A 25305-nucleotide genomic window follows, 5' to 3' on the forward strand; every position below is an offset into this window, starting at 1 on the left:
AGTCCCAACTTGTTGGGGCAGTAATGTGCTCATTAAAACTTATTTCTCAGCTTCCCCTGAAATAGGGATGGCCCTATGACATAGTTCTGGCCAAGGACATGTAAATGGAAGGAGTTTGGATCATAATCTTGACACAATCCCAAATGCCATAATTTCGAATGTTGAAATCCTGAAAGATCAAAAGTCTAAAATCTCTAAGGTCTAAAATTCCAAAAATCCCAATCACGGGATAGTTGCATCATGTGGAATGGAACTATTACCTTGTTACTGTGTTTATTTAGAAACTAAGTATGGTTTAAGGAGATGTGTATGGGTGCCAAATTGACAAGGGGTGGATTTGTGGACTTAATTTTAGGCATCAACTTGACTGGATTAAGGCATACCTGGAAACCTGGTAAAGCATTATTTTGAATGTGTCTGTGAGGGTGTTACCAGAGGTGTGTGAATCTGAGTGGATTAGGTGGGGACGATCTGCTCACAATGTTGGCAGACACCATCCAATTGGTTGGGGACCCAGAGAGAACAAATACTAAAGGTGAATTGGTCTTTCTCTGAAAGCTAGGACAGACTTCTCCTCTGTTGCCTTGGACATCAGAACTCCAGGGCTGCTGGCCTTTGGACTCTGGACTGAGCCACGATAATAGGATTCCAAGGTCTCTAGCTTGTGGGACTTCTCACATGTATGTATGAGAGGGAATATAAATTTCCTCTCATATACATGCGTGCGCACACACACACACACACACACACTCCCCCTATTGCTTCTGTCTCTCTGGAGAACCCTAATCCAGATTTGGTGCTGGGGAAGCTGAATTTCATTCCCTCTTACTATATTCCTTACAACACAATGAAAGAGATCTGTGAAACTGTTCCCTCACAAAAAGGCTGTGATAAGTCAAGTGTATGAGACTACTTAATGGTGAAAGATAAAAATTTAAAAGCTAATCATTATTGGTGCTGCGAAAGCAGAAAACTGCTTAATTGCAACGGCCAAGCAATAACCAGACTTTCAAGTGGACAGCATATACTTATAAAATTTGTAGATCATAACAATTCTCCAAATACAAGTGCAGTGAGTGTTTCAAAGAGCACAGAAGTAAAAATGCAGGCAAAAAATACAAAAATATCTCTCCTGACAAATTATTCAGCATCATGTACAACTTCTGCCTCTTCACACATGGTGCCCTGATTGTCTTCAAAGAAAACTCTTCATCAGAAAATAAAAACAATTCGACAAGCCTAGCAACCTACACCAAAGACACTTGCTGATACTGAGGTTCCTCCAGTGTTACAAAAAAACACATTAAATGGTAAATTACTCTTGATTAGGGATTTGACTATTGAAGAAGACAGACTTATATTTACCACTAAATCTAATATAGAAAAACCAGCACATGCTTCACTTTGGCTAATGGGTGGCATTTTCAAAACTCTCCCCATTGTTTTTTAATCAACTATATACAATTCATGCCCCTATTGGATTGGAAAATTCTAGAACTTATCAGCTCACATATGTATTAATGACTGGACAAAGTAAAGCACTTTATAAACGCTTATTTGAAAACTTGGTGAACTCTGCAGAAGAAAATGGATTCAACTGAATCCTCAAACTATAATGACAGATTTGGAATTAGGTACAATCAAGCTTCCTAAAAGTGAATTTCAAGGTGTTACCAGTAAAGTTTATTTTTTCCATTAAGCCCAATGCATTTGGCAAAAAATTCAGATGAGTGGGTTGGCCACACAATATAGCAATGACACAAACTTCAGTTTTAAAATGTGTCATTTGCCTGCATTGGCATTTCATCCAGCAGATGACATTCCAGGAGCTTTTAATAAATTAAAGCCACATTTGCCTAAAAAAGCCAGCAAAGTTACTAACTGGTTGAAAAATAATTATGTGCATAGTAGGATAAGAAGGCACTTTCACAACAGTGTTGCTGTTTGATCACCAGTATTACTTCTGCCAAATTTGTGGTCTGTATATGAGTGCATGAGGAATGGATTTCCACGTACCCAAAGAAACACAGACGCATGGCACGAAAAATGGGAAAACTTAATAGGAAAAGCTCATGTCATTGTATACTGAATCACAGAAGAATTTCAAAAAGAGCAATGCTACACAGAAAATGAATATGAATGTATTCTCTGAGGAAAGCCATGTACTAAAAGAAAAAAAGCAGTTATTCATGGAGATGCAAAAGACTACAAAATATAATGAATTACTGTGAAAGTCTACCAGCTCTTATAGACTACCTCTGTGCAATTGTCCATAATATATCCCTGTAATATACTTTTTCATATGTCACATTTCCTTTTTAGTTTTCTTTTTCTCAGTTTTTCCCCCCACTATTTTAAATTATCAGCATTATTTTTTTTTTTACAATTCACTATGCTATGTATATCATTTCCAAAACTGGAGGAATAAATTATGTAAAGACTTTTAGAGAGTTCTAATTTATTTATGCACTTTTTGCAAATTTGACTCCAAAAAGGTACATTCTCACAATGTTGACCTTGTGTGTGAGCACTATGTATGCACATAAAAACAATGAAACTTCCTCAATAAGTGAAGAGATGTCATTTTTGTTCATCTGCATTTATGAAAGATAAAATTTCTCGAGATCTTGGCTTTTGGGTGATGGCATATGCAGTGGTGGCCCACTGTGTTTTTTGATCGATCTCATCAAAAGACTTAGGCTGTCACAGTATTTCAAATGACATCAGTTATATAAGCTATTTCTTTATGAATATGGTTTATTTGCTCATAAATGTTATACCCATGTGACTGTCATTAGTATACCTGAGTGTTTATGCTTGCAAAACTATGTTTATTATTGCCCATTTTATTGTGTAAAGTGACCTATGAAGTGTTCTCTCATGTTTTTATGTCTTTCAAATAAATCCCCTTTTAAAAATGTAAATAAGTATCTTTTAAAGAAGTGCTAAAATTATTTTTTCCAGAATCATATTTTTGGAATTGTGATTTTCAGGATTTTAGACTTTAGGTATTTTGACCTTTCAGGATGTCAACATTCTGAATTATAGCATTCGCAACTGTGTCTTTTGGGATTATGATGGGCTTCCAAATGGAAGTCACAGGGTGGGCTTCTAGGAAAGCCTTCTGAAACACCAATTTGTCTGGTTTTTGTCCTTTCCCTTTCTTCCTACCTAGAAAAAGATATGATGGCTAGAGCTCCAGAGGCCTCTTGGGAGCATAAAAAAAGAACTTAAGGATGAGACAGAATAGTTAGAAAGAACTTGGGTCCTTAAGTGATACTACAAAGCCACCAAAATCAGCTCTGAACATAGACAAAACTCATTATTCATAAGGGAAAGATAAACTCCTGATCTTGTTTAAGCCACTGTTGGAGTTTTTTGTTACATACAGCTGAATTCAATTACTAATACACACAAAATAATACATTCATCTCTGGTTTTTGACACTTCAGAGCAGAATCCTTCATTTTTTTTGCACAATACTCCACTACAATTATTACTCACACTGGACTTCACAAATAAATTCTTGGGAGGTCTTTAATTCTATGTCAAACATTTTAATCTGTTTTCACTTTGATCATAAAAAATACAATCAATGAGCATATTATAAATTATCTAGATAATCGCCTTATATCCAAGTATTGCCCTGTAATTTCAGCATCCCTTTGTCTTTGTATCTATGCTCACATTAGGGCCCATAATCACCTAAAGTGACATCATTCAACTTCCAATTCATTGGGAAACCTGTATACGCTATATTCATTTTAGCAGATGTAAATAAAAAAATTCTCTTTTGCACTAATAATTTTCAAACAAAAGGCAACATGATATGACACATGAAAATGACATAATGTGATAGTGGAACAATATACTACTGTAAGTGTCACTGGGCAATTAGAAAAGGAGTTGAATAAATAACATGTTCATAGAAAATCATATATATTATGGCACAATATTTGAATGAAGATGTTGCTACAGTTCAAATATGTAAAAATGTGGGAGAATCAAAGCAAAAATTCTAAAGGCATATAGAATTCAAAAGAGCCTATTGTCCATCCAGGTAAAAGCTACTATAAAATAGTAAAATAGTACCTTTGCTGAAGGCCCCATAACCAGAAAAAAACACCATAATGAAAATAAATAAAAGACAAAGTGGATAAAATTATAAATTTTATTAAAGCTTATACACTTAATTCTATAATATTCACCAACCTTTAAGAATCAACAGGTAGTAATCATTCAGTCACTTTTATTACATTCTGAAATTCACTGGCAATCTCATGAAGAGGCTCTTAAACTTTCTTTGAGTATCATAAAATGAAAATATTTTTCCAAAATTACTATTAATATATTTCAACCTGGCAACCAATGTTAACTGGGAGTTTTGACAGCATAATTAGCTGATATATAGGGCAATTAAATAGATTGAGTCCAAGGAATAGTTATGATTATACTTCAATATATTCTGCGTTTTATACAAAATGGAAGCAACAATAAAACAGTCAAAGTATTTTTGAAATGCTGAGAATAAATAGTTTCTAGAATCTACTGATTTCCTTCAGCAGTCTAATGATGAGCTCTATGCTCAAAAACAATGCCTTTTCTACATTTATAAAAATTAAAAAAATAATTTTGGATGGTATTTTCCCATACCTGACATGGGCAAAGACTGGATTAGATACCCACAGAGTTATCAAATAACATTTCATTAAACACTGAAATTCAAGGAGTCCTGGCTGGCAGAGCTTAGATTAGGTATAATATAATATCCTAAATTAGCAAAAAAAGCTATGAAGTTATTAATACCACATTATTGTATGTTAACTTAGGCAAGTAAAGTCAAAATCAGCAATACATTAAACCCAACATTGATCGTTACATTTCAGTAGACCAATAATAATTATAATTATAGCTAATATTTATTAGATAATTCTTATTTGGCAGACACTGTTCTAAGGCTTATCATGTCTATAATATAATCCTAATTATGCCAACAATTCTAATTTGACTAAGTTAGTTAAATTATCATTTTATAATAAATAAGTCACGTGCACAAAGTAAAATTTGAATGTGTTATTATTATTATGCCATAAGCTTGTGCTCTTAATTACACTACATTATTATAATGTCTCTGGCATTTTAATAGAAAGATACTGTCTCAAGTTTGGTTCCCTATCACATCACATTAATGTTGTTACTTTGAATTTATGTTGGCTTTATAGATTTAAGTTGAATTTGTAGGTTAGGTTTGGTTTACAGTTATATCAAAACTATAAGCATAAGTTTTATGTTTATACATACTTAAGTAGTACTGTAGTATTACAATAAAAATTATTTAAGCCAGCACCAGGCATAAAGAGGGTCCATGAAAATAATTTTTCTTTCAAAAGCTTGAGAAAAAATTCTTTACAGAAAAAGAAAATTAGGGGTAAAAAGATTATGTTGCTTTTCCAAAACCTGACAAAGCTAGTTAGCAGCCAAATAACAGTGAGTGCCCAGTAAATTGGCTTCCACCTGACTTCATTTACAATGATCTGCCCAACAGTCCTTGTAATCTTTTTCTTTACAAGGTTCTAAAAGAGTTGGATGTTACTGTGTTCTAGTACCACTAGATCTCAACTGCTGATGGATGACAAAATTGACACAAGAAGAAACAGAAAATCTAAGTAGCCATATATCTATAAAAGAAAGTGAATTTTAACAAAACAAAACAAAACAAAAAACCTCCTCCAAAAGTAAGCTCAGGTTGTTTCACTGGTAAATTCTGTCAAACATTCAAGGAAGAAATAACAACAAAATTATGCAAATATTTTTCAAAAATAAAGGAGGAGGGAGCACTGCCCAACTTGCTTGAGGAGGCTAGCAGAATTCCAATACTAAAAACCCAATAAAGCCATTGCAATAAGGAAACCTATAGATCAATATTCCTCATGAATACTGATATAATAATCCTTTATAAAACATAAGCAAACTGAATCCAACAATGTGAAAAATGGGCAATATATTGTGACCAAGTAAGACTTACCCCAGGAATGCAAGGTGGGCTGAACTTTCAAAAATCAAAAAAATCAGTCTATGTATTTCAATGTGTTAACAGTCTATAGGAGAAAAACCACATGATCATTTTAATAGATACAAAAAAGCATTTGAAAAAACTCAATATACATTTATGATAAAAACTCTTAGAAAACTAATAATAGCAAGGAACTTTCTAAAACTGATAAAGAGCATCTATGAAAAATCTACAGTTTATATCAATTATTTCCTAAGATTAGGAATAAGGCAAGAATGCCCACTTGAATCACGTCCATTCAACACTGCACTTAGAAGTCCTAGCACTGAAATAATACAAGGGAGAGAGAGACAGAGACAAAAAGAGAGAGAAAGAAGACAGAAAAATTGGAACAGAAGAAGTAAAACTGATTCTTTTTGTAGATGATATGGCTGTTTATGCAGAAAATCCCAGATAGTTCACAAAGCTACTGCTAGAGCTCATAATTAAAATTAGAAAAGTAACAGTATACAAGACTAATATTTTTAAAAATCAATTATTTTCTATATATTCGCAGCAAAATACTGAAAAATCACATTTAAAAAATTCTATAGTACTATTTATAGTGCCAAAATACTAAAATACTAACAAAACAATTGTTATAATTGTTCATATGTCCAAGACTTCTACATTAAAAACTATAGAACAATGCTGAGAGAAATTACCTAAGTAAACAGAAAGATAGACCATATTAGTGGATTGGAAGATTCAACCCTGTTAGGTTGATAATTATTTCCAAATTGATCTATATAGGTTTGATGCAATTCCAATCATGAAGGTCTTGCAAGTCATGCAAAAGACTTTGGACTTTCTAAGAAAGTATTATATGGTTATAAGCAAGAAAGTGACTTTAGAATCATCACTCTGATTATGATTGGAAGACGTTAAGACTAGAGGCAAGAATCTAGTCAAGGGGTTTGACACAGTAATTCAGGTAAGATAGAACGGTAACTGCCTTAGACAGTGGCAGATAGATTGAAAGATGAGGATAGATTTGAAAATCAAGTAAGAAGTAGAAGGTGAAAGACTGGATATAGAAAGTGGGAAGAAGGAAGTTACGGATTCTGACTTGGACACTGAGAAAAGGTTTCATTTACGCCATGTTACACTGAGGTGCCTTAAAGACACTAAAACGAGGTATCAAACAGACAGCTGGATATACAGATCAGTGTAAAGAGATTGATAAAAGGAATTATGCACTACAAATACAAAACATCTATGAACAATTTTACCCATCAAAACATGGATAATAAAACTTTGATACACAAAAAGACATTGACAAAAGCCCCTGGGAGCTCTTAAACGGAGGAGTTTGACTTCACATAGGCATTATGCTTCTTGACTTCCCCAACAAGCTCATCCTCATTGGCACTTAATCACAGGGTGGTTGATCCTTCACTCAAACTTGGTCACGAGTTGGGAGAAGGGGTGTTACCTTGCTAACTGATGGTTAACTTTTCTGTATCTCAAAAGTGATACTTTTCTCTTATATTTATATTTTTTTGACCATTTATATAGAAAGTTAAGATGGAAGGGAATTAAATGTTGGAGTTTAGACTGTGATTGAAAAGACATTCCATTTTGACAAACGTCAATCCATGTTGAGATTACCTGTAAACCTTGTTTTACAAGGTTCACAGGAGCATAGATACAGAAGTAAGTGAGATCACTCAAGTACCAAGCAGAGAATCAACAACATTCTCCATTGACTAATACAGATAGAACATTCTGGGTCTCCCCAAAGGACCTCACTGGTGGAAGTTGTAGATAAATCTGAATAGGTAACAATCACATCAGACTTTCTAGAAGCTCAACTGCCCTCTCCCAAACCCAATCCTTTATGCATAAAACTTAAGAAATTCTGCCCATAGACTATTCTGGGTGTGTGAGAGGGACCACTTCATCATGTGAGCTGGAACAGTGCAGGCCTTAAAAGCATGAGCTCCACTGCCAGATGGCCTGGGTATAAATCCTAGCTCTGCTGCTTGCCAGCTATATAACCTTGGGCAAGTAACTTTGCCTCTCTGTGCCTTAGTTTCCTAATCCATAAAATGATGATAAGCATAATACTGACTTCACAGCATTACTGTGAGGTTTAATGAATGTGTACTTGTAAAATGGTAAAAATAATCAGTTGATAATTGTTCACCCGAAATTAGGGGCTTCCCCCCCATTTTAGTGGTCTACAATGTAACCACACAGAACATACAACACAGCAGATATGCTCGTGGAAAAATGAGGCCCAGAGAACAAACAAAACAGCACAGCATACTCAGGCAAGAATGAGGTCCTCAATTAACGTTCCCAGGACTCCTTAGACTAACACAGACTCATCAAAGTCACTCCTAAATTTAAAGCAGCATTACAAAACAAGGCTCATTTTACCCAGACATCTCTGAGAACCATGCAAATAGGCCCTTAGACCAGCTACATGACCTATTCTGCAACCATCTAAAACAGCAGTCCTAGAGTTTTTTTTTTTTTTGAGACAGAGTTTCACTCTGTTGCCCGGGCTAGAGTGAGTGCCGTGGCATCAGCCTAGCTCACAGCAACCTCAAACTCCTGGGCTCAAGTGATCCTCCTGCCTCAGCTTCCCGAGTAGCTGGGACTACAGGCATGAGCCACCATGCCCGGCTAATTTTTTTCTATATATATTTTTAGCTGTCCAAATCATTTCTTTCTATTTTTAGTAGAGACGGGGTCTCACTCTTGCTCAGGCTGGTCTCGAACTCCTGAGCTCAAACGATCCGCCCGCCTCAGCCTCCCATAGTGCTGGGATTACAGGCGTGAGCCACCGCGCCCGACTAGAGTTTCTTTTAAAAGAAATCATATGGGCTTTCCAGTGGCATCCTTTCATTTTAAAAATATCAAATGACAGTGGGCCACTAGGCACTGGGAATATGGCCATTAACAAGACAGTCATGATCTGTGCATATATGGAGCTCATGGTGGCAGGGCAAGAGGGGACAAATATTAATAATTATACAAAAAATAATTTAGTTGTAATTTTGGTAAGAATTTTACAAAGGCAATATACTGAGTGCTAAGAGAGCATAAAAACAGAGGCACCTGCTCTAATTCTTGGATCGGAAAGCTTCTCTGAAAAAGTGGTATGTAAGCTAAGAGCTGAGGAATAAGTAGGAATTCATAGATGAAGGAGGGAGGCGGCAGACAGAGAGAAAAGGATTCCAGGCAGAAGGAAAAGCACAAGTTAAGGCCCTATGAAAGGTTCTGGAATTCTCTCATGATATTGACAGAAGGTACCCATCCTTAGCAACTACGCTGCAACATTCTAGCACCCCACAGAGGGTCAGGATAAGAGAGAGATGCCATGATCTGAAGTACTTCTTATCCTGACCTGTTGGGAGCGGTCTCTGATTACGGGTGAGCACATAGCCAATAGAATCATTGCTGGGAGCCTTGTCAGGGCCCTCTACCAATCACTTCCCGCCACGACTACCTGCAATGGTATATAAGCCCACTGTCCTTCCTGTTCAGGGTCTCTCGCCATGTAACTAGACTAGATGCCTCATTAAACTGCTGTTGGAAGAACTCCAGTTTGTTGCGTCGTCCTTGCAGGCGAGTGCGGCGCGACAAGTGGTGCCGAAACCCGGGAACTTCTCGCACCGGCGGAGACGACCTCTTTGGAGGTGAGTTCAGAACCACAGCAGCTGGGGTGGCTTTATTTTGGACCCCTGCCCTCTTCTGACGCCGGCACCGGGTGCTTGTGACCTACCCCATGGGGAACTCTCCTACTTGTCACCTGTTGCGGGCCCTGCGGGGTCTTCTGGTCGCCCGGGAGCTTCGTATCCCTGACCGTGTCCTGCGCCATTTTGTGCAGGACGTGGACCGGGTGGCCCCATGGTTTCTCCACTCGGGGTCTTTAACGATTCCGAGTTGGGATAAGCTAGAGCAGGACCTTCGCCGTGCCCGAGAGTCTGGTCCCCTTTGGGAGTGTGTTCTCCCTGTGTGGGCACTGGTGCGCTCCTGTTTAGAGGACGACCGTTGCAGCGGTCCGGTCCGGGAAGGTCAGCAAGTACTCAGTGATTATCAAGATAGTATGTCTGAGAGAGGCAAAGTGGGTCCGGCTCGGCCGGGGCGGCCGAGGAAAAGGCCGGAAAGGAAACGTAAGTCCGCGGGTAAACAGGAACGGCGGGGACGCCCGCCGCCTGAAAGGGACATGGAGGAGGTGGCTCTCAAAATGGCCTCCCTCCACATGTCGGCTTCCTCTTCTTCCTCTCGTCCTTCTTCTTCCTGTTCTTCTTCATTGTCTCGCTCTTCTTCCCGTTCGCGTTCTCGCGAGGCGGAGGAGGGGCTGTCTCCGCAGGAGAAGGCGGAGCTGGAGGAGGCGGCGGCTAGATATGAGGCGGAGCGTAATCGCCCGCCCCCGTACGCTACTGCCCCTCCTTTTCCCGTTGCGGGACCCGCCCCTCTAAATATGGAGGGCGGAACCTCGTTTGTGCCTCCCCGAGCTAGAAAGAAGATACAGAGGGAGTTTGCTTTCCCCATCTTTGAGGACGCTAATCAACATCGCTTTCACGAACACCTAGATTACAAGCAACTAAAAGCTTTGGCTGAAGCTGTCAAGGCTTATGGGTGCAATGCCGCTTACACCCGTGGCCTACTGGAACGGCTAAGTGCGCATGCCATGACCCCCAGTGATTGGGCTGGTACCGCGCGGGCCTGTCTATCCATGGGGCAATATATAGATTGGAAATCCATATATCAAGAAGCCTGTATTAATCAAGCTCGGCAGAATGCGCAGCAGGGCCAGCCTGCCTGGGATGCCGATATGCTCTTAGGACAGGGTCGTTGGCAGAATAATCAGCTTAATTTTCCCATTCAGGTCTATGGCCAGATTAATCAATTGGCTATAAGAGCCTGGCAACAACTGCCTAATCGCGGGGAAGTTGCAGGTAATTTAACCAAGGTCATCCAAGGCCCTACAGAACCGTTTTCTGACTTTGTGGCTCGGATGGTGGAATGCGCTGCAAGGATTTTCGGCGATGCCGACTCGGCTATGCCATTAGTGGAACAGTTGGTTTTCGAGCAGTGCACGAGAGAGTGTCGCCATGCTATTGCCCCTTGGAAGGGAAAGGGCCTCAGTGCATGGTTAAAAGCTTGCAGAGAAATTGGAGGCCCTCCCACCAATGCGGGCTTGGCGGCTGCCATCCTCGCCACTAAGGACACTTCCGAAGTGACTTGTTTCAAATATTGGAGGGTGACCCTGATATACTGTCCCCCCGTTCGTTCACCTTTGAGGCTCGGCAGGCTCTCGCTAAGGTCGAGGAAGCTCTTCAGCAAGCTCAGTTGGTCCGCATCCAACCGGACCGCCCCTTTTCCTTGTGCCTCTTGCCCTCTCCCGTGGCGCCCACGGCAGTACTCTGGCAGGACGGGCCTTTGCTGTGGATTCATTCACATGCTTCTCCGCGTCGTGCTATAGAACATTATCCTACGCAGGTTGCGGATTTGGCCTTATCTGGGCTTTCGTTGTCCCTTTCCCACTTCGGTATTTACCCTACAGTTATTCATTGCCCATACACCAAGTCCCAGACTCAAGTCCTTTGCTCTTCCTTAGATTCTTGGGCAGTACTCTGTTGTATCTTCCCAGGAGACATAGATAACCATTACCCTAAACATCCCCTTCTTCAGTTTGCACTTCGCAATCAGCTTATCTTTCCTCATCTGACTTCCCCTGAGCCTCTAATTGGGGCTACCATTGTTTATACTGACGGGTCATCCACAGGCACCGGTAGCTATGTAATCAATGATCAGGTGTTTACGGCCCGCTTCGCTTACTCTTCTCCCCGGCACGTTGAATGTGCTATCGTTGAATTGGTTCTCCGAACCGTGCCAGAGCCCCTTAATATAATCTCTGATTCTGCTTATGTTGTTCCGGCTGTCCGTCACTTGGAAACAGCCCGTTCTCTTAACTCTCGCAGCACAGTGTTCTCCTTATTCTGTGCTATCCGTGCTGCCATCCATTCGCGCCGGTCCCCATTTTTTATAACGCACATTCGGGCCCATTCCCTTTTGCCGGGCCCCATGGCGCGCGGCAATGCCCTGGCGGATCATGCCACTCACGCTTATTGGGTTGGCTCTCCGTTGGAGGCAGCTCGCCAGTTTCATTCTCTATACCATACTCCTTCACTGACGTTACGTCTCAAATTTGGCCTCTCGCGGGCAGCCGCATGCGATATTGTGCTGCAATGCGCGGCCTGTGCACCTTTTCGTCCAGCACCTCATGTAGGTGTCAATCCTCGTGGTCTTCGGCCACTCCACTTGTGGCAAATGGACGTCACTCATTACTCCTCCTTTGGCACTCTTTCTTATGTCCATGTTTCTGTTGATACCTGCTCTGGCATAATTCATGCCACTCCCTTGACAGGTGAAAAGGTAAGTCATGTCATCACCCACTGCTTAGAGGCTTGGGCTGCCTGGGGTAAACCTCAGGTTATCAAAACTGACAATGGCCCTGCCTATACCTCACAAGCTTTTCGTAAATTCTGCACACGCCTAGGCGTGGAGCACCGCACAGGCCTTCCCTACAACCCCCAGGCCCAGGATATCATAGAGCGTGCCCATGGCACCTTAAAGGCCTATCTCAAAAAACAAAAGGGGGAGACGGGGACGAGCCCTTTGGGCTTACGTACCCCTAAGCCTGTGCTCTCTCTCACCTTGTTCACTTTAAATTTTCTTTTGCTGAATGATCAGGGGCGCTCTGCTGCGGACCGCCACGCCAACCCCGGTTCCCCTTTATCAGAGCAGGTCTTGTGGAAGGATGTCCTGCTTAACAAATGGAAAGGCCCGGATCCGGTTGTGAGCCGGTCCAGGGGAGCTGTCTGTGTTTTCCCGCAGGACACTCCTGATCCAGTGTGGGTCCCGGCACGCTTAACGCGGCGAGTGCAGCGGTTGGCGGATGTGGAGGATGCAGATGATGGGGCGTCCGCTGCCGGGGATGCTGCTGCTCCTGACCTTTCTGCTGCTGGCCGCATCGGTGACGACGGACCGGCGCTGGGCCATCCTGTCGGTGTTCCCGAGACCGATGCCGGTGACCCATGATGCCCAGATCTTCCCCCGGCTGTTCACTACTAATGCCTCTTTGGGCCTTGCCAGTCTTACATGGAACTCCTCCTCAACATTTGAGACGTCGGTCCACGCTATTCAGCAGCGTAATCTGTCTTTCCCCTCCACACCTGTTTGCCTCTGGCCCCCTTTTATCTGGATCACTGCTACTTCCTCTGGTCCTGGTGTTCTCAATTGCTCCACGGCAAACTGCTCCTATGCCCGTTGCTGGAATGCCTCCAGCCAGTCCATGGCAATTGTTGCCCGTATGCCTCGGCATATTCCTTGGCCGGTGGAGGCTCCTAGCTTCTTGACCCTTCTCCGACAGCGAAGAGATTTTGGCGTTACTGCAGCTGTAATTTCCACATTGGGAGTGACTGCCGCACTGGCAGCCGCTACGGCTGCAGCGGTAGGCTCTGTTCAGACAGCACAGACGCTGAACAACCTATCGGCATCTGTGGCTACAGCTCTGGACACACAATCCGCCGTCAACGCGCATCTGAAGGGTGGTATCATGATACTGAACCAACGTGTGGACTTGGTCCAGGAGCAAATAGATGCCTTATGGCAGCTGGCACAGCTGGGCTGCGAATGGCGTTTCACAGGACTATGCATTACCGTGGTACCGTTTGATAATGCGGCCAACAAGTCTCGTCAATTATCTGCTATGTTGACAGGACACTGGTCTAGTTAATTTACCGCCTTGACCCGGCAGTTGCAATTGGAGATCACCCACATTAACTCCACACGCCTGGACTTGACAGTGACCAATGGTCTCTTTCCTACATTTCAGTCAATAGTCCGAGGACTTCGGGACTGGGCTGGCCTGGGGTCCCTAGGGTTCATGGGGATCCTGGGAGCAGGTTTCGTGATCTGGGGGTTCCTGCGCGTTCGTGCACAGCGCCGCAGGGACCGAGTGGTGGTTACCCAAGCCCTAGCCGCCCTCGAGTGTGGTCAATCCCCTGGCATCTGGCTACAAATGTTACACTCCGAAGGTCAAGACCGCTTCCCCTCTCGCACAGCGTGACATGGCCCATGCACTCTGAGGGGTTTCCCCATTGCACCAGATTGTGGCGTGTCACCCCCTTACCAGCCGTTGCACCTCCCAGAGTCTCTGCTCATTGCACGGGAGACGGTGGCCTTTGCACCTGCTTCAGGGACTCCACCCCCTGGATCCGGACCTTGAGGTTGGAGTCCCCAAAGCTTGTGTTGCAAAACAAAAGGGGGAGCTGTTGGGAGCGGTCTCTGATTACGGGTGAGCACATAGCCAATAGAATCATTGCTGGGAGCCTTGTCAGGGCCCTCTACCAATCACTTCCCACCACGACTACCTGCAATGGTATATAAGCCCACTGTCCTTCCTGTTCAGGGTCTCTCGCCATGTAACTAGACTAGATGCCTCATTAAACTGCTGTTGGAAGAACTCCAGTTTGTTGCGTCGTCCTTGCAGGCGAGTGCGGCGCGACACTGACCATTCCACCATATTTCACCTACTTCCTCCTAAGAAATGCTGCTCAAAGATGACAAATTGATCCAGTTTAAGTCCTAACTTGAAATATATACTTATATCATGCAACCTAGTTATATCTTTGCCAACAATATTAATTTTAAAAATAATTTTAATATGATTTCTACTGTCATAGAAAACAAACACCTTAGTCTTAGTCAATAATTTGATAGGATATTGTCTTAAAAATGCTTCAAAACTATCAGTGCATCTAAAATACTCATAAATGCCTCAAAATTCTTACTCTCCCCATTATTCATGTTTTTAAATTTACAGATTACATTGAGTAGGTTTTTAGAAGACACTATCAGAAAAGGATTAAAATTAATTACAATGGCATTCCATTCATTCAAATTGTTCCTTCTGTGTTGACTAGCATTATTATTCAATCACATTTAAAAGCAGTTTTCCCATCAATGGGCATGATTTGACATGATGATTCATGCTTTGCACCCCAAAGTATAGTAAATAGAAAACCTGAAAATTCTGTCACTAAGTGAGTGATGTTAATATTTTTAACCACCTTTAAATTTATATAGCCTCATTCTCCTGATGGAATTTTCCAAGACTTAAGAGAGTAGCAGTATCTTATAACAAAGAATCTGTCCTAGATGCTGAAAATGCAGCCCCACCTCGGTAAGTAAACTAAAGGCAGGCTAATCTCAGATTTCAGAGAACAATGTGAAAACTGCTCTGACCAAGGTCGCCAGCTGACACTCCTCAGTCCTCTTCTCTTGGCCTCTCAGAATTGTTCTGCCCTATTTGAAATGCTCTTTCCTGGGCTACCACAATACTGACATCCACTGCTCTGCTATTCTCAGTGCCCTTTCCTGGGGCTCATCACCCTCTTTTTGATCTTTAAAACTAGAGTTTATCAGTGTGTTTTCTTCTCATAGTCTCACAGTCTCACTAGATAATGCTCTCCTCCACCCCCATGGACCTGGTTATCAGACACTTACCCTGACAATTAATATCCAAATTAACATCTCAATAAATGGCATCACCATCTCCTCAGCTGCTGAAGCCCAAATCCTGCAAGTCACCCTTGACTCCAACATGTCCTTCACATCTCTGTGCAGAGGAACTTGCAGGGCTGGTTCAGTTCCAAGAACTCATCCCTGGCCGCTGGTTTTCAAAATTACAAGATTTACAAAGCTTCTGGTTTATATCACTGCTATACTTCTGAAGCTTGTAGAAAAAGATGAAGCATTCAGACAGAGATGTACTTTCTTTATGCACAGTGAATAAACCTTAAATTAACATTTTAAATGTGGTAGTAAGTTAATATTACTTATTGCATACAAAGTGTTATATAATATATAAATTAATACCTGTATCTTCACTAGCTCTCAGGAAAGGAGGACAGGTCTTTCTTATCATTGTGAAATATCTGCTCAAGGGAACATGATTTGCAGCTACTGTGTATGTCATTTTAATAGTCCCTCCATTCTGACTCTTATTTTTAGGAATGGGGATGGTGAGTACTGAAAGTGGTATAATTGTTCCAGATGAGATGGTGAGTCAGTGACAATGTTGGGAGTATGACTAACCTATTTTTATTCATCAAATGTAATATTTTAGAAACTGAAATAGGCTTAACAGACATCAAGATGATTTGACTTTCAGGACACTGGTAATAGGACTAAGCCTCCCAATTTGGGGCCAAGGTATTCATTTTAGAAAATATCCAAAAGAGGAGAGAGAACATTTTCCTGAGAAATGCAAAGGAATTAAAAATTTTATATGGTTTTGACTATTATGGTCCCTTTGTAAAGCACAAAAATTTCCTTACTCTCCCATGTATTTCTAGAATTTATATTCTGATTCATTGATCTATTTATCTATTTTACAATTAATAATACATCATTTAAAATTCCTGTAGCTGAGTATGTTTTTATATATTCAGGAAGGCAAATCCTTTATTATCCTTATTTTTCAAAATTGTTTTCTAATTCCTAACTTCTATGGCAAAGCGTCCAGTATTGCCATAGCACATTAAGTATGATATTAGATATTTGTTCCTAATGAACTTTCTTAACTATATTAAAAATGTTTTCTTAATTGGAAAAGATGTCGAATTTTATCTAGTATTTAGTCAACCATAAACATGGCATTTTCCTTTTTCATGTCATAAGTCACATTTACAGATTTCTCAGTGTTGACCCACATTCCATTCCTATGGCTACTTCTCAGTTTCTGTCATTGGCTCATCACCCTCTTTTTGATATTCAGGTTCATCAGTGGTCCTGGTACTCTGCTTTTCCCATGGTACCTTCTCACAAGATGATGCTTTCATATACCCCTGTGAATCTGGTTAGCAGAGATGTACAGCCTAATGTTTCCCTAATTAATGTCTTAGTAAATGGTATCACCATCTTCCTGGCTGCTGAGGCCTGAATCCCAGAATTGGATTTCTAAACATTTTTTAGGATTTGGGGATCTTTATAGAAACACACTGCTCAGGGGATGGACAGATGTGTGCCAGTCCCCAACATCTTCTTGGCTCTATGATCCTTCTCTAAGCACTGAATGCAAACTACTAGAGAGTAGAAACTGTCCAGCACTGTGTCTTCAGCACCTCTGACAAAGCCTAACACACAGAAGGCATTCAGTAAATACTGAATGAATACTGAATGAACAAACTCAGTGAGTTCTCATGATTCTTCGATTTATGTCTATTCACCTGTTCTGTCACCTGTCGGCTCAACTGTCTACTTAGCACTGTGCGTTTCCCCTGCCCCACCACCTCCTGCCCAACCTAACAAGAGCAGATGGCACGCCTGCCCCTTTAGGACTGCATGAAGCACAGCAACAGTTCAAAGAGGGAGGGGGCCAACAATCCAACTAGAATGTTCACTAGATAAAAATCCTTTAACAAGTATGCACCATCTTTAACTGCAATTATTTAGACATTACTGAAAGCTGACTCAAAAACCCTGCTACAATCTTCATCTGGTTCACTGGAGAAGCCTAAGTGAAGAGGGCTGTATAATATCCAATTCACAACAAAATTGGAGGGTGAAGATATAGGCCTGTGAATTAAGTAGAAGTACATGAATATATGAGTATATCTTCTAATTTTTCACAGAGGTTAAAGACTTTGCCTTGGCTTGTGTTAGGTGCTCAGCAGTAATTAGCTTTTTGGGTAGTCTGAATCTGATTCCTTCTTCCCTTCTTCCAGGGTGTGTGTGTGTGTGTGCGTGCGCGTGTGTGCGTGCGTAGGATTTCTTTTTGAAGTCCTCCTTTCTTGTTTTCTAGGATTCTCACAGATTTTAAATCCTTTTTTTTTTTCTTAGTTGGCATTTCATTTGGTTTTAAAACCTTTGGCTCAGCTGACTGAGAGCCAATGCACAACTAGAGAGCCACTGCGCAGTGGTTCCCAAATCAGGCTGTGTACTGAAATCACCTAGGGTTCTTGTTAGAAAATATAGGACATATTTCTTAGCTCAACCCTAGGGATTCTGATTCATTGGTCAAAAGGTTGGACTTGGGAATCTAGTGTTTGCAGCTAATATGAGAATCTGCATTTGAGAATCACGGTTTACTTGATTTTTAAAGATGAATATACTTTAATTAACCAAGTATTTACTCTGGACATTTTGCTTAGCTCAATTCCAATTATTCACTAACATAAGTGCTATAATGAACATCTTTTTATATTAACCTTTTTATATACCTCTATGTCATTTTTGTAAATGCCTAGACATAGAATCAAAAGGAGAAACTTCTTTAGTTCTTTTGGTCAAATTGCCTTCAAGGCAGGATACACCACAAACTGCTCCCATGTATAGTACATGCTAGTCTATTTCCTTACCTCTGCCCAGGTATAACAGCATTGTTTTTTAAAATCTTTGCTTGAAAGATCTGAATGAAGAAGTGAGATGACATTTTATTGCTATTTTATAACTGTAAAAATACTTATTTATTCATTCAATAAATATTTCTTGAACAGTTACCAGGCCTTGTGAACAATGTGAGCAAAAACAAACATGGATTCTTACTCTTGATTATGTAGAAAGTATCATTAGTCCAATAACCAAATAAATCTAGTAAATGGTACTTGTTATCAACACTGTGATGAGTTGTACCATTAGATCTTATAAAGCATAGATCTAACCTATTTAGAAATGTCAGAGAAGGCTCCACTGAGCATTGAAGTTAACAAGAAAGATAACAGCACACACTGACACAGCACTTACTGTGTTCCAAGCTGTATTCTAAGCATTGACCTTTATGAGGAGGTACTATTATTATCTACATTTTACAAATGAGAAAACTGAGTCAGAAAGTTTAAGAAACATGTCCATTGTCACATAGCTAGTAAATAAAGGAGTTTGGATTGAAAGCAAAGTGATCTAACCCAGAGTCGGTGCTACTAATAACTGTGCCACCTCTCGGATAATGTTCCTGAGCACCTTGTGCACACCAGGCTCAGGGCACCCTCCTTTGCCCCATCAGAAAGGGGTGATGCACTGCCCTGCTCCAGAGGAATGACACATAAGCTCTATGCCAATCTGAAGCTCCTAAGAGTTGTAGAAGAATATTAAGGATGTACACCTTCTCCCTCTTGCTTCCAAGCTGCAACCAATGCTCCACCCCTCCACCCCCTAGAACCTGACTAAGGTGCTAGACACGGAAGAAGGAACATTTCCCCTGTTTTTAAATTAGTAACCCCAAATTGACCAATATTGATGATTTCTTGGTAATCACCTCCATGTTACAACATATTTGAACATTAAACATCACTATTTCATGAGGGTGTGAGGAAAAAATCCACCCATTTCTGATTTTTAAACCTCTTATAACGAACCTACCTGACACAGGCCTGGTTCCCACAAACTGGCAGTCTATTTTTCTATTTATATTTAACACGTTAGGCCTGAGAACACTAGGGTGGATTACTTTGAACACAGTGTAAGCTGACTCGGCATTAGAAATGAGAACTGTGAAGGCTTAAAATCAAAGATCCTTAATCCTTTGTCAGTCTGCCAAACTTCTGAGAGTTTAAAGTATGACAATTTAAAGAAGCACGTTCCAGAGATTTCTATGAGGAATATTTAGTCACTTTGGGCCCTGAATGAGTGAGTGAACTAAATTCTCCAACAGATTGTTGAGCAAACACTCACTAGTCCCACAAATAAAGTATAAGGATCTTCACTATCCAGATGCTCATTAACCATGACCCCTTAATCATGAGACTGTGGAGAGAAGCAAAAGCTGTCACACACAAAAATATTCATCAATAAGTTGACCAGTCCCCACTCAAACTCCCCCCTTAGTGTCTGCTTCTGCAAGACCGTTTGTCACTCTGATTTTCAGATGCTGCAAATGTCAGACTATAAAGCAGGATGAATATAAACTGAAACTACAAACTGCCAAAGATGCAGGATTTGGACAAGTCACTGAAAAATGCTAGAGAACTGCTTTAATCATATGCAAAGCCATTTTAACAATGAATGTCTGGCAGAGCTAGACCAGATGCAATTAGAACAGGGAGCAATCGTGGAGAATTCTCAAGAATGATACAATAGGTACTTCAAAAGAGAACGTATTAACTCTCCAAGAACTAAGAGAGGGCCTTGGGAAAAACTGAAGCAGCAGAAGAATATTTCTGCAAAACATCCCTCTCTTCCTGACCTAGCTGAGGAAAATGTAATTGGTAAAGAATACTGCATTATGTTCTTATGTAATTTTGTCAGAAAAAATATGCACCCAAAATGAGCACTCAAGTCACTTCTTGCTCATTCTAAGGATTAGTACAGTTTTGATTACATAAATTTTGTTAAATATTAAATTAAAAAAAAACTTTTCACAAGTTTCAGTTTATTTTTCCAAATTAAAGCCTGTGCAGTATCAATATCTAAAAAGAAATAAGATTCTGATACATGCTACAACATGGATGAAACTTAAAGACATTATGCTAATGTAATAAGCCAGAAAAGATAAATACCATATGATTCCACTTATATAAGGTACCTGGGATAGTCAAATTCAAAGAGACAGAAAGTAGAATAGTAGTTACCTGGGGAAGTTATTTTTTAATAGGTACATTAAATTTTCAGTCTGAGGATGATGAAAAAGTTCTGGAGATGGATGATGGTAGTGGTTGCAAAACAATGTGAATGTACTTAACGCTACTGAACTCTACACTTAAAAATCGTTTAAATGATTAACCTTTAGGTTATACTTGTATATATTTTACATAATTTTTAAAAACTCATAGTAAAGCAGAAATAAAATGTAACTCATAGTAAAGCAGAAATAAAATGTAACTCCCTTAACTCAAATTAAAAAAAAAAAAAAAAAGCTCATGTTGTAAAGAGTTAATTCAGCAGGCTAGGGTTGCTCAAAACCTGTACATTCCAAGAAAGGAGAACTGGCCTATGACAGGCTCCTGGGAGATAACCTCCGAGTTCATGGAATGTCTTGCCTGACAGGAGTATTTTTGTATACCTGTGGCCTTGAGCCACGCTGTATCAGTCTGGCCACTGAGGAGATGGAGACCGAGTAGCTAAGCTTAGGTCAGCTGCACAGGTGCTGCATGTTTATGTGACTGACAAATAAAACTCAAGGCTTAGGTAAGCTTCCCTGATTGGCAATACTTTTTGTCACACATTGTTGCTGGGAGAATTACTCCTGCTGTGACTCTACTAAGTGGGCATACTTCTCTTAGTAGAGAAAGCAGGAATATTATACCTGCTTTCTCCTGGACTGCACCCATCTGCCTTTTCCCTTTGCAGATTTTAATCTGTATTCTTTCACTGTAATAAACAATAACAGCCAGTATAACAGTTTTCTGAGTTCTGTGAGTCCTTCTTAGTGAATCACTGAGCCTGGGGTGATCCTGGGGAGCCAAACACAAAGCCCCAATCAAGTTCCCTCACTATCTATGATAAAATTTTTAGCTCTGCTTTAAGTGGGTTCACTTTAAATGCCCTTTCAGTACCAGTTATCCTCAGCTAACAAGGACCCCCTTTACACAGCCTCATCAATGATCCTTAAAAAATGTGTAACCGGGAGTTCAGATTTGCTATAATAGTTGTTCTTAGACACCGTGCTTTACCATGGATGTCTGCTGTTGAACTCAGGGTAGCTACTAGGTACGATGTACTAGAGTCAACAGATGTACATTAGTGTGGATTTAGGTTCTGCCTACAGTAACATTCTCCACCAAAGGCTCCAAATAGCCAAGGAGAAGACATCCCAATTTATCAAGATGGCTTCTGAGGCACCTGAATCGGGGCCCTGCCAGACTTACCACTCAAGCCTAATTCCTTTCAATGCAAACACTGAGCTCCAGCTGCATTAAACTAAATCCAGTTTGCCAAACTATGGTATCTCAACTCCAGATTTTTGCAAATGCTGCCATTTTTGCCTGAATAAAGACCCTTTTACTCAATCTTTACAACTTGGTTTAGAAGGGTTTCTCACTCTCAGAACTACCAACATTCTGAGCCAGATCATTCTTTGTTGTGGGAGACCGTCCTGTGCACTGCACTATGTTGTTCAGCATCCTTACTCACCAGATGCCATTAGTACATACCCACCTCCAAGTTGTGACAACCAAAAATGTCTCCATTGTCAAATGCTACCCTACCCCATCCCCATTTGAGAACCACTGATTTAGAGTCACTTCTGTAGCTCTTCCTCTCTCCTCACCCAAGGCTTAGTTAAGTGCCTCCATGATTTTCTCCCCTGGGACCCTATGTCACCCTACTAATAATAATCACTACACTTTCAATAATCACTACACTTTCAGTTCCTAGACCAGTTTCCAACGTATAATGAGGCCTCAGCAGATACTTGTAGACTGACAAAGAGGATATGATTAGGCTATGTAGAGTACAGTGGGAAGCTGATAAAGAAAACGATAAGTGAAGGGAAGAAGGTGGGAAGTTCAGGATGTATAGAGAACACCAAACACTTTCATTTACTTGAAAATAGAGTAGGTTGAGGGAAGTAGCAAGATAAGAGTTAAGAAAAATAGGTTGGAATAGCATGGAAAGTTATAAAGACCAAGCTAAATAGCCTGAACTTTACTGGGAAAGAGAAATGAGGAGATGGAAACAGATGACATTTGTTACAGTCCTTTCTACAATACCATTAATGAATTTATGTTTCTCAAGCAATATAAAAAAGTATATTTAATTACCCTCTTGAATGAAATCTCTTCTTGACATCTCTGAAAATAAAACACTATATAAATCTGGCCATCCAGATATTTGATATTATGCTTATATTAATCTGCTAGGGTTGCTATAACAATACCACAGACTGGGTGCCTCAAACAACAGAAAGTTACTTTCTCACAATTCTGGGTGCTAAAGGTCTGAGATCAAGGTGTCAGCAGGGCTGGGTTTTTCTAAGCCTTCTCCCCTTAGTTCCTCGATAGCTGTCTTCTTCTAGTGTTTTCACATGGTCTTCACTCTGTGCGTGCACATGTCTGTGTCTAAATTTTCTTTTTATAAGGATATTATAAGGATACCAGTCATAAAGGATTAGGGCCCAACCTAAAGACCTCATTTTAACTAATTACCTCTTTAAAGAACTTATTTCCAAATACAACACAATTATTAATACATTCAGAGGGTTAGGAGCTTAACATGTGAATTTAGAGGGAGGGGGACATAATCCAGCCATTAACAACACTGTAAAACATTTGGGGAAAAAAAGATAACAAAATAATTAATTCATTTCAAAAGTATTTATTAAGACTACTATGTAGCAAACACTATTCTAAGGCACTGAAGATTCAATGTTACACTAAAAGATATATTCCCTGTCCTCACACAGCTCACAATCTAGGAGCACAAAATCTAAACAAGTAATAATAACGATGTGGGTTATGAAGGGGAAGTGCAGGCTGGCGAGGAGCACAGAGCAGGGGTAGCTAACCTACGCACCAAAGAGTCAAGGAAAGCTTTCTAGAGAAAGGACAGATGAGTTCAGAGCAGAAGGGTAACAATGATTAAATTACACAAGGGCAGAAAGAGTGAGAGTATTCTAGGCAAGAAAGGGCATGCAACTCTGAGAAACACAAAATTCAGTATAGCAGGAACACACAATATCCAACGATCACAATGTTTGCTCAATTCAAACAGTATTCCTTTCTAGGTCATCGATACTATACAAATTTGCCAGCCTCAAAATAAGTATAATTTTGGCTAACTCAAGTATACTCTACTACTTGGTGCTCTAAAGTATCTTCAGTTAAGATCAGGAGAGTTAAGAAGGCTTAGCATATTCAGTATATCAACAATACCCAAATCAATAAAAGCCAAGTTCTAAGGACTACAGCCATTATTCCTCACAATTCACAAGTAAAAAACCTGTATATCATGAATGAAACATTTCTCTAAAAATGTTAAATGCTAAGACAAATCTTTCAGGAATACGGGACCTAAAAAGAAAACAAGCAGAAAATAATGACAAAAGTGTTACCCAGATGGAAGCCCACCCTTCCAATTCATCTCCATGATGCTCTATAAGTAGAAAAGCTCCCTCCTGGCACATAACAGCACAAATCCTAAGTGTTAAAAGTGACATGTTTCAAACGGATGAGAACATTTCCATTTCCATATATTTTTCTGCTGTCTAAATAAGTAACAAATATCAAATATGAACATATCATTTCATATAAAGTACAAAATATACACATTTTAATAGAACATATAATAAGAAAAGCTACACCCTGACTTCAGTTTATTCCTTTCCAGTCTTTTCATTCTTTTCCCCATTCTCTCTTATTATTGTTTAAATTCTGATTTCACGTTAAATACCTAAGCTCATGCATAAGTGAAGCAATCAAAAGGTGAATATAGGTAGTATTGGGAACCTGCAGTAAAACACACCAATGTCCACAGGGTCACACTACAACCATAGACTAAAAAACTAAGAATGAAGCTGAAAGGATCATGGATGACTCTGGGAGATACTATCTGAATTCACAAATGTCCAGTACCAAGAGTCCTTGAGGTTTTATACGTACCTCTTCAAGAGTCAGAGTCCTTCACGTTAATGAACTGAACCCGAAGCAGAGTTTTTGATTGCTGGGGTACTCCAACAATTTCAGAAATATTAAACTTAAAAAATAAGATTAAAAATTAGACTACAACTGGGTAAAATTTCTTTTCCAAAGACTTGAAGTTTCACTGCTTTTAAAAGTGGAAACATCTCTCTTGAAAAGAACTCCAGGCAAAAATGAGGGCGGCACATCCTCTAGTGTTTCCTTGGCCAGCTGCTTTCTTGTATAGCAGTCCTCTGTATATTGAAAGCCAACATGTAGAAACGTATAAGTGGCACAGTTTGACATGCACTTAAGAAAATTAATCATTTCCACTGACCTTGACTCTTTAGAATGGTGGAGTAGATTATAACACTCCAGCTTTTAGTGTGCGAAACTGGGATTCAACAACTGTGGGCTGCACACTAAATAGCCATGTGACTTTGAGTGAATCCCTTTACCAATTTTTATTTATTTATTCATAACTGAACCATTAACCAAACACCTATTCTCTTCCAAGCACTGTGCTCAGTGCCAGAAATACAGCATTAAATAAGACAGATGTGGTCCCTATTCCCACCGAGTTTAAAGTCCAGCTAGAAATGCCTAGAATTAAACAAGCAATTACAAAACAGCATGGCATGAGTTATAGTGTGGAAGTAATGAGAACTCCGAGTT

At 40.2% G+C, this 25305-nt stretch overlaps 1 protein-coding gene across 5 annotated transcripts in view; it reads right to left on the reverse strand.

Moving 5' to 3' along the window:
- Positions 1-25305, reverse strand: part of KIAA1958 (KIAA1958 ortholog) — a 140009-nt gene that overhangs the window by 76770 nt on the left and 37934 nt on the right. The window contains exon 1 of one of the 5 annotated variants that reach the window (XM_045563616.1): positions 24613-24887. The exons of 3 other annotated variants lie outside the window; for them this stretch is intronic. The gene's annotated coding sequence lies outside the window, so the exon portion shown is untranslated. Of the gene's footprint in view, positions 1-6025; positions 6175-24612; positions 24888-25305 lie in introns of those variants that run through there. One more of the 5 variants, XM_045563614.1, reaches the window with a different exon arrangement.

Source organism: Lemur catta, chromosome 10 (genome assembly GCF_020740605.2).
Source record: "Lemur catta isolate mLemCat1 chromosome 10, mLemCat1.pri, whole genome shotgun sequence".
Lineage (NCBI taxonomy): Eukaryota > Metazoa > Chordata > Mammalia > Primates > Lemuridae > Lemur > Lemur catta.